This window comes from Camelina sativa, chromosome 5 (genome assembly GCF_030686135.1).
Source record: "Camelina sativa cultivar CO46 ecotype springtype chromosome 5, ASM3068613v1".
Lineage (NCBI taxonomy): Eukaryota > Viridiplantae > Streptophyta > Magnoliopsida > Brassicales > Brassicaceae > Camelina > Camelina sativa.
This window is the reverse complement of record NC_141884.1, coordinates 27,201,701-27,212,126: the sequence shown is the minus strand read 5'-3', so window position 1 is coordinate 27,212,126 and position 10,426 is coordinate 27,201,701. Positions and strand designations below refer to the sequence as shown.

Below are 10,426 nucleotides of genomic sequence, written 5' to 3'. Positions count from 1 at the left end.
AGCGACAGTGGATGATAACAACACTGACAGCGACAGTAAATAAGAAGATTCACTGTTGCACTGTTTTTTAAGTATTTTAAGGAGCAACCAATTTGTATAATAGGTGCTACCATTTTCTAAGTATTTTAAAGAGCACCCAAATTGTATAATAGGTTAATGTATTTAAAGGTGATTTAAGGGAAGTTGATATGATTTAAGTGAATCCTCAGAACATCATAAGTGAACATGATCAAGCAATCAAGTTCACAGTCAAAACATATAAATCAGAGTGTGTGAGTGAGACAAACCACTTGGCACGAGCAGTCATTTTGAGAGCTGAAGGTTGAGGAGCAGTACAAGGTCCTTCAGTAGCAATCTTATACAATCCATAAAGCTGAAGCTGCAACTCATTAGATACTTTCTGAGAAAGCCTGTCAGATGCAGCAGCAGCCACAAAAGCCGTAGCAGCACTAAATGCCTCATCAAGTTCTGTACTTTCAACACCTTCCCAATCATCATCTTCATCGTCTTCATCATCACCTCTCAAACTACTTTGCTCCGCCACAAGAGACTCTGTCTCGCCGCTAATCCCGGTTAAAGATTCGACCTTGCGCAAGCTCTCATACTCCGATTCAGTCGTGTGGTCGCGAGTGAGTGAGAGATTCTCGCATTTAAACGCGACGAGGATAGAGATTAGCTTAGCGAGAAGAAAAGCGAAGATCAAACCTATGATTACAGACCATTTCTATTATGCAGTAATATTAAGTAAGAACATGTAAAAACATAATGGGTTCTTAGAGGCTTGCTCATTAATCATACAAATATTAAAGGCATCAACTGTTTAACTGTTTGGTCTGATTGTTGAGTAGTCTTTTGTTATGCCTAATATCTCAGGTTCGAGTTATAATTTAGTACTTGTATGTACGTAAGAAATGACATATTAAGAAATGAAAATGTACTCTGACAAGTAATAAAATTGAAAAATTGTATTAGAAATAGTTTCAAATCATTCAGATACATTGAAAAATTGTATTAGAAATAGTTTCAAAATGGTACTATTTCTAATGCATGCACCAATATCTCACTTAAATCATATGTAACAATTTCTCATAATTTGCAATTCATTGATTTAAATCTGTGTTAGGATAGGTTAATGTATTTTTTCTTTTATTTTCGGAAACTTTTCACTATTCCAATATTACTTATCAAAGTTATACGAACTATTTGCTATATTGCGGATTATACCAATTAGATGTTTTTGTGCAACGTACCTGTATAATAGGAAGATTTGGCTGATCTAAATCACTTCGAAGATCACTAAAAAACTGGACTAGTCTCTTCTTATAAACCGAAGCATCCACCATATCCACCGTATCCGACTCACCCTGATACCATAAAATCCCCCTGTACGAGCCGCCTCCACTACTAGCAACCGCGGCTCTCGCCCTCCTCACCGTCTCCTCGTAAAGATACTCACCCTTTTGCCATTGGCTTAGTTTAGTCCCACCGATAGAGCAAGGAACCAAACCCACATGACCGAACCGGTAAAACAACCGATCAGCAAATGACATCCCCGGTCCAATACCATTGGTCTTGTTAACATCAATGTCAACGTGTAGTGGCTCTTTAGCAATTTCCCACTTGAGCTTGGCCGTGAGACGGAAGATCGAAGGGTTTGATCGACATTCCTGGTGATCACACCGTCCCACACGGTGGTGTTTGTAGCGGTGTCGTTATAAACTCCACCTCGACCCGCCATATTGCTTTGCCCGGCCAAGATGAAGATACTAATGTTTCTTGGGATGGTTTGGGATTGGATTTGTGGTGGAGATTGAAGAAAAATGATGATGATGATGACAGAGAAGAAGAAAAAGTTCTTGGTCATTGCTTTTGAAGTAAATTTGAAGATTGAGATTGAGATTGAGATCCGGATCAGAGTCGAAGTAAGATAGAAGAGAGAATAATGTATTCCTCTTGTTTTGTCTCTTTCTTCGTATCCACTTCTAAACATATGACGAAAAAACTAACCCTATAGACTGACACTACTAGCTAGACTAGATAGACCTTCGAGTGTATATGCGAAATCTAACTGTATCTAACACATGTGCAGCTCGTCATCACCGTCTTGTCTACGCCGTACGAATCATTTGCCGGAAAAAGAGAGAAACATATGGAATGTTATGATAAACATATGAAGAACTAAATGATTCTCAAATCAGAATCTCAATCTTTTCTGATTCCTACTGAGGATACACGATTCAGTTCTTTTTTGCTTGAATATTCTCTATGAGACCATAAAATCGGATTTTTTTATGAATTTCAGATCTTCTTGCACTTTTTTGAACTTCCAAGCCTTGATTGATTTCTAGATCTTGAGATTTCTTTCGACTAGAAGTTGAAGTCGAAGCTTGATATTCCTCCGACAAAGCACAGCCCTTAGAAACTCTATTTCTTTGAATTGAGCGTCCCAGAATTCATAGCCATAAGAAATTTTCCCTTGACCGGAATAAGCTGGATGCAAAAGCTAGATGAATCACCGATAAATAGGATGGTGAAACCCTAGACGAAATCCGGTCTTAACGTCGCCGAGGGGGCCAACTCATACCGGAATCAAAGCCGAACATAACTGTAGGGAGCGCAAAAATCGAATTGAGAAAATATGCGAATTATATTTAAATAACGAAATCAAGAACAAATTACAACAGCACAACATCATAATATAAAGTAGTAAATAAATCACGGAGGCGAGATATGATATCTCTTTCCTTAATTCAATAAATCGGCCGTAAGTGCTTTTGGAAAATCACGATTTATGAATCCCAGGATACAACCGATCACGAACTATTACAGTAGCACACCAGTAATAGAACTCAAGCGAACAGATCTACGTTATACTCTCGAGACTACTAACTATAAGAACTTACTCTGACTAAAGCAAGGGAGAGGGAGAGAGAGAGAGCTCTGCGGCTGGACTTATTAGAAGGAGGGTTTGTGTTTTTCGAGTGTGAGAAATAATGAGAGGCTGCATCTCTATATATAATGGAAGGAGGTGGTCTCGCGTGAATATTCATAAAATATTCTCTGAATATTCTCGGAGTACTGCGCAAGTTTACTTGGAGTTTAAGCCAAGTCTTTCCAAAAAATTAAATGGGCCTATAGCGGACCAAAAAGTGATCGGCGAGGCGAGAATTCCCACGAGCCCACGCGCCAGCGCCCGCGCCCGGCCCGGTTTGGTTCGGTCCGGCGCGCGTGTGGGAACTTCCTTCTTCCTTCTACACACTTTTGAAACTAGAAGAGTGTGAAACTATATATATATGAGTGAAAATCACTCATATTTTCGATGTGGGATATTTCCCAAACAATCCCAAGTAGCTAACTTCACACTCTTATTTCTCATTCAAATCAACTCTGTTTTGGACGTATGAGTATACCATCTTGTAGTACTCGTTACCAGCTTTCCATTGCACTATCGACCAGACAAGTCCGATCAGCCATTTGGCCGGAATTTGGCCGGAAATTCGCCGGAAAATCATTGTCCCAAAACCTGCAAATTTTACAGAAAACTGCAGTTCCAACAATCCCCCACATGAATAGAAATAAGTCTAAACATATGATGAAAAAACTAACCCTATAGACTGACACTACTAGCTAGACTAGATAGACCTTCGAGTGTATATGCGAAATCTAACTGTATCTGAATTGGTGGCGTTTTTCAACCTTGAACCGACTCATTGTTATACCTGTCGAGTTTACTCGGCCAGTTGGTGAACATGATGTCTTGAACCATCCGGATTTGTATGTAAACTTAGACAGCATGCATAACACAACTTTGTTTTCTCGTAGAACGAGGTTCTCTATTGTGTTCATTGTGGCCTTGAACATGCCTGGTTAATCATGAGTGAACTTGGAGAGTATAGCCTCATATATTCTCGTAGAAACGGCCCCATTTCACACTCACAAGGTGATTTTATAAGCTGCTTGTATTTAAAGAAATATCCTGTAATTATTTCAAATATTTTACAAAGCTACATTTCAAATCATTAAAAGCATATGCTTAACCTCTAACATACAGGAAGCACTTTACATCACTCTAGGAACTGGGAAAAGACAAAAGTCTTCTAGTGCTTGTAGGAGATTCAGCTTGATTTAGTTGTCCCTTTGAACCTAGGTCATGGGGTCTCCAATCTGAGTAGGTGGGGTTACCATCAAACATCCTCTTAAGTCGTAGGCTTTAAACCTATTCCTCTTGATGATTTTATAACTTAATCTCGCGCCAAACCTTTTGTAAATGGATCCGCTAGGTTTTCTTTCGTATTGATGTAATCAATCGTAACTACACCAGTTGAGATAAGTTGTCTAACAGTTTTATGTCTCCGTCTGATGTGACGAGATTTGCCATTGTAATGGGTATTCCTTGCCCTGCCCAAAGCCGATTTGCTATCACAGTGTACACGTACTGCTGCACCTCCAAGTGTAAAAACATATCCACTTGTGGATTTTGAGTTTCTCGAGTCTACGATCTAGTTGGCATCACTGTAACCTTCCAAACTCCAGGTTCTCTACCATAGTGCAAGCCATGATCTTTGGTATAACGTAGATAGTCCAAAACTCTAGCTATAGCCATCCAATGCTTATGTCCTGGATTACTTGTGTAGCGACTAAGTACATTTACATAGTGTGCTAAATCCGTTCTTGTACAGTTTGTCAAGTACATTAGACTGCCAATTACTCTTGTATGCTCCACCTGTTGCACAGGTTCACCAGAATTTTTGGTTAAGTGAATTTGAGGATCCTCTAGAGTTTTTGCAGTCCCATTTGAGTAATGCTTGAATCGATCAAGCACTTTTTCCGCATAGTGGGTTTGAGACAAGATAAGGCCCTCATCAGTTCTGATGATTTTTATCCCCAAAATTACATCTGCTAAACCCAAGTCCTTCATGTCAAAATTTCTTTTGAGCATGTTTTTCGTTTGAGTGATGATGTCTTTGTTACTGCCAATGATGAGCATATCATATACATATAAGCATAACAAAATGTACCCTGATGGAGTAGTTTTGTAGTATATGCATTTGTCACATTCATTAGTGCGAAAACCATTAGACATCATCATACTGTCAAACTTCTCATGCCACTGCTTAGGAGCCTGTTTGAGTCCATATAATGACTTCACAAGTTTACACACTTTGTGTTCTTGTCCTGGAATAACAAATCCCTCAGGTTGTTTCATGTAGATTTCCTCTTCTAAATCTCCATGGAGAAAAGCAGTTTTTACATCCATTTGATGGATTTCAAGATTTCTCAAGGCTGCAATACCTATGAGCATCCTGATCGAAGATAGTCTTGTTACTGGTGAATAGGTATCAAAGAAATCTAAGCCTTCTTTTTGCCGAAATCCTTGCACTACAAGCCTAGCCTTGTACCGCTCAATATCGCCATTTGGTTTTCGTTTTATCATAAAAATCCATTTACATCCCAAAGGCTTCAATCCTTGTGGTAGATCTGCCATCTCGTAAGTATGATGTTGCATGATAGAGTCTATTTCAGTTTTGACTGCTTCTTTCCAATAAGGTGCATCAGGTGTAGACATAGCTTCTGCGTATGTTCTTGGTAGATTTTCAGCTAGAAATGCCATCCTCAGAAAATCATCACTAAACGATTTACTTTTGCGAGCTCGTTTGCTTCTTCTAGGTTCCAGTTCTGTTTCTACAGAAGTAGTACTCAAAGTATTGCCAGCTTCCAAAGTCGCTGCATCTTGTTGTTCACGAGTCCGTTTTTGACTTTTCCTACAAGAAAAAATGTCTTCAAAAAATGAAGCATTTCTCGACTCCATAACTGTATTCACATGGATATCTGGAATATCTGATTTATGAACCAGAAATCGATATGCACTACTGTTATGTGCATATCCGATGAAGATACAGTCTACGGTCTTAGGCCCAATTGTGACCTTTTTAGGAGGTGGTACAGCCACTTTTGCTAGACACCCCCACACTTTGAGGTATTTGTACGAAGGTACTATACCTTTCCAAAGCTCATATGGTGACTTGCCAGTAACCTTATGCGGTATCCTGTTGAGGATGTAATTAGTGGTAAACAAAGCTTCCCCCCACATGTTCTGGGCTAACTCAGATTCCTGCAACAACGCATTCATCATCTCTTTCAGAGTTCGATTCTTTCGTTTCGCTACTCCGTTAGATTCTGGCGAGTAGGGAGCGGTTGTCTGATGTATAATGCCTTTTTCTCTGCAAAATGCATTGAACGGCTCATTATATTCTCCTCCTCTATCACTTCGAACTATTTTTATAGTTTTCTGAAGCTGATTTTCTAGTTCGAGGGTGAAATCTTTGAATTTTTCCAGTGCTTCATCTTTGCTATGCAAGAGATATACATATCAATATCTTGTGCAATCATCAATGAAGGTAACAAAGTATTTCTTACCGCCTCTAGTTTGCACATACTTTAAATCACATAAGTTTGTATGAATTAAACCTAGAGGTTCGGTTGTTCTTTCAACGCGTGGTGAGGAAGTTTTGGTGAGTTTGGCCTGTATGCACACTTCACATTTTTCTTGGTTAGTTTTGAATTTTGGAATCACTTTCAAGTTTTGCATTTTTCGCATTGTTTTGTAATTGACATGTCCTAAACGTTCATGTCAAGTAGTAAACGACTCAACATAGTAAGCAATAGGGTTTTCTTTCATTTCAGCAACAGAAGCAGAAGCTACAATTTTCGGATGGACTGTCGTTACAGACATCTTGATCAGTCCACCCTTAACAAAACCCTTTCCCAAATACATCCCATTTTTCTTAAGAACTAACTTATCAACCTCAAAATTGATGGAAAAACCATGGGAAAAACCATGCTTGCTTAGAACTGTTCCAGAGATGAGATTCTTCCGCATGTCAGGTACGTGCTTCACGTTCTGCAAGGTGAACTCACGATCAGAAGTTAGCTTCAGAACCACTTTGCCTTTACCTTCAATCTTGGACACCGCCGTGTTACCCATGAAAAGCTGCTCATTTGACTTGTTCTTCTCGTAGGTGGTGAACATGGTCCTATCAGAGCATATGTGTGTGGTAGCACCAGTGTCGTAGTACCACTCCACTGGGTTATCTTCCACCATTTTACATTCAGTAACCACCGCAACCATGTCTTCTTCAGTTATGTTTGCTTGCAACTTGAGATCTTTTGCTTTGCTTTTGCAAACATCAGCCTTGTGTCCAATCTTACCACAATGATGACACTTCCCTTTGAACTTCCTCTCAAGGTTGCTCTTCTTGAAGTTTGGTCCAGATGACACCTTCAACGGTTTATGAGGAATAGAGATCCCTTGACCCTTGCCTTTAAACTTGGCCTTATGCTCAGCTACATGAACATCATGCCCCTGGCTTTGAGCATCCGAATTAGCTCCACGATTGTTGTTCTCAACTCCCAACCGACGGATGAGATGATCAAGAGACATTGCCTTACGCTTGAAGTTAAGGTAATGCTTGAAATTCGACCAGCCTGGTGGTAGCTTCTCGATCAAGCAATTCGTTTTAAAGACATTGCAGATCGACATCCCTTCCAAATCGATCTCCTAGAAGATACGTTGAAGAGCTTCCACTTGTTCCATAATTGGTTTGGAATCCACCATCTTGAAGTTCAGGAACTTCGTAGTTGAGAATTTCTGCATCCCAGACTCATCAGTCTTGTATTTGGTCTCCAAAGCTAGCCACAATGCTTTTGAAGTCTTGTACATACTGTAGAGGTCATACAGATCATTGACCAAACGGTTCAGAATCTAACCTTTGCAACAGTAGTCTCCTTGAGCCCAACTATCCATACTTCCAACCACATACATGTCAGTGTCACCTTGCGGAAGCATCGGTGGATCCTCTGTGAGGTACCTTTCCATGTTCATGCTGGCCAAGTAGTAGCGCATCTTGTTTTGCCACGTTTTGAACCCAGCTTTGCCATCAAAATTATCTAGCATCATCCCTTGGGAAGCCGAAGGTGGTATCCCCATGTGGGTTGATCCATTACCGAACAGATTTCGGCGCACGTTTTCCATACCTGAATCGGTAAGCTTCGTCTTTTCAGGTTCTTTAGCAAGGCGTAAAGCCAACTCCGCAGGAGTTTCAACAGGGGTTGCAGGAACCCTATCACCGTCAACGTTGTTGGTGTTGTCTCCGGTCATTTTTCTGTCTCACAATAAACAGATCTGATTAATATATTAATCAAACAATTCAAGTAATTAAATTACACTGAATTAGTTTTGTAAACTCGCTTAACAAGCGTTCGCAGAAACTTGTTTCACAAACTCACTCAATTAAGAGTGTTCGTGGAAACCAGAGAGAGTAGAGAAGAAATAATTAAAGTAAAAGCGTTCTTCAAAAACTTTCCGCGTAAGCACCAAAAGATGAAAGCAGAAACAGTTTTTCAGAAGATTTTGAAATTGTTTTTAAAATAAATAAAAAATTCAAAAAATTCTCAATCCGTTTAAAGCGATAAGTAGAAAGCGGATTTATTGAATTAAGACTGTAGGGAGCGCAAAAATCGAATTGAGAAAATATGCGAATTATATTTAAATAACAAAATCAAGAACGAATTACAACAGCACAACAGCATAATATAAAGCAGTAAATAAATCACGGATGCGAGATATGATATCTCTTTCCTTAATTCAATAAATTGGCCGTAAGTGCTTTCGGACAATCACGATTTATGAATCCCAGGATACAACCGATTACGAACTATTACAGTAGCACACCAGTAATAGAACTCAAACGAACAAATCTATGTTATACTCTCGAGACTACTAACTATAAGAACTTACTCTGACTAAAGCAAGGGAGAGGGAGAGAGAGAGCTCTGCAGCTGGACTTATAAGAAGGAGGGTTTGTGTTTTTCGAGTGTGAGAAATAATGAGAAGCTGCACCTCTATATATAATGGAAGGAGGTGGTCTCGCGTGAATATTCAGAAAATATTCTCTGAATATTCTCGGAGTACTGCCCAAGTTTACTTGGAGTTTAAGCCAAGTCTTTCCAAAAAATTAAATGGGCCTACAGCGGACCAAAAAATGCTCTGTGAGGCGAGAATTCCCACGAGCCCACGCGCCCGACCCGGTTTGGTTCGGTGCTCGTGTGGAAACTTCCTTCTTCCTTCTACACACTTTTGAAACTAGAAGAGTGAAACTATATATATATGAGTGAAAAATCACTCATATTTTCGATGTGAGATATTTCCCAAACCATCCCAAGTAGCTAACTTCACACTCTTATTTCTCATTCAAATCAACTCCGTTTTGGACGTATGAGTATACCATCTTGTAGTACTTGTTACCAGCTTTCCATTGCACTATCGACCAGACAATTCCGATCAGTCATTTGGTCGGAATTTGGCCGGAAAGTCGCCGGAAAATCATTGTCCCAAAACCTGCAAATTTTACAGAAAACTGCAGTTCCAACAATAGCATCGTCGAGGGGACCAACACATGCCGGAAGCAAAGCCGGACATGACATCGCCGAGGGGGCCAACACATTGCCGGAACCAAAGTCGACCATAACATCGTCAAGGAGACCAACGCATGCCGGAACCAAAACCCAATCCAAACACCCGCAAAAGAAGCTGGTATTGGATGGTTTGAAGCTGGTTTAACCCACCGGACTATCTTACCGGAGCAAAGCAGATGGTGGAATAAAACGCTGATAGTAGTTTCTTTCTCTGAAAAATTTGAGAGAGAGAAGAGAGAAAAACTAAAGCGAGCCTAAGAGCATACACATTGGTCATCTTTTGCTGAGTGTCAAAAGAATAAAAAATATAGAAATAAGAAAAAGTTGAGGAGAGAGAGAGATGCAGTGTCTCTGCCCAAACTTCTACAGACCCTCTTAGACATCTTTCTCACTACCTGTCATAAGCTGATCGGTTGATTTTTGAAAAACAAACAAAATTTAAATTAAATATTTAATTTTTTTTTGGAGAACCTATTTTCACAGTATAACCAATGTGTGTGCTCTAAGACCATCTCCAATGGTTTTCCCTATATTTTCCTCTATAATAGAGGAACTCTATAATAGAGGTGAGTTTTACTCCAATGGTCCTCTATTCTCACCTCTAAAATAGAGATTCCTCTATTTATAGAAGAACCTTTGTAAGACCATCTCCAATGGTTTTTCCTATTTTTTCCTCTATAGAGGAATTCTATAATAGATGTGAGTTTTACTCTAATGGTCCTCTATAAAATTGAGATTGCTATTTTTTCCTCTATTTATAGAGAAGCCTTTGTAAAAAAAAATAGGGTTCCTGTATAAATAGAGGAAAAAATAGCAATCTCTATTTTAGAGGTGAGAATAGAGGACCATTGGAGTAAAACCCACCTAAATAGAGGACCATTGGAGATGCTCTAAAAAAGAATAGGGTTCCTCTATAAATAGAGGAAAAAAAAGGAATGTCTATTTTAGAGGT

General features: G+C 39.4%; 2 pseudogenes; both read right to left on the bottom strand.

Moving 5' to 3' along the window:
* Positions 1 to 229: 229 nt before the first annotated feature.
* Positions 230 to 918, bottom strand: LOC104789620 (acyl-CoA-binding domain-containing protein 1 pseudogene; annotated as a pseudogene).
* Positions 919 to 1,194: 276 nt separating this feature from the next.
* Positions 1,195 to 1,901, bottom strand: LOC104789619 (putative carbohydrate esterase At4g34215 pseudogene; annotated as a pseudogene).
* Between the last annotated feature and the right edge of the window lie 8,525 nt (positions 1,902 to 10,426).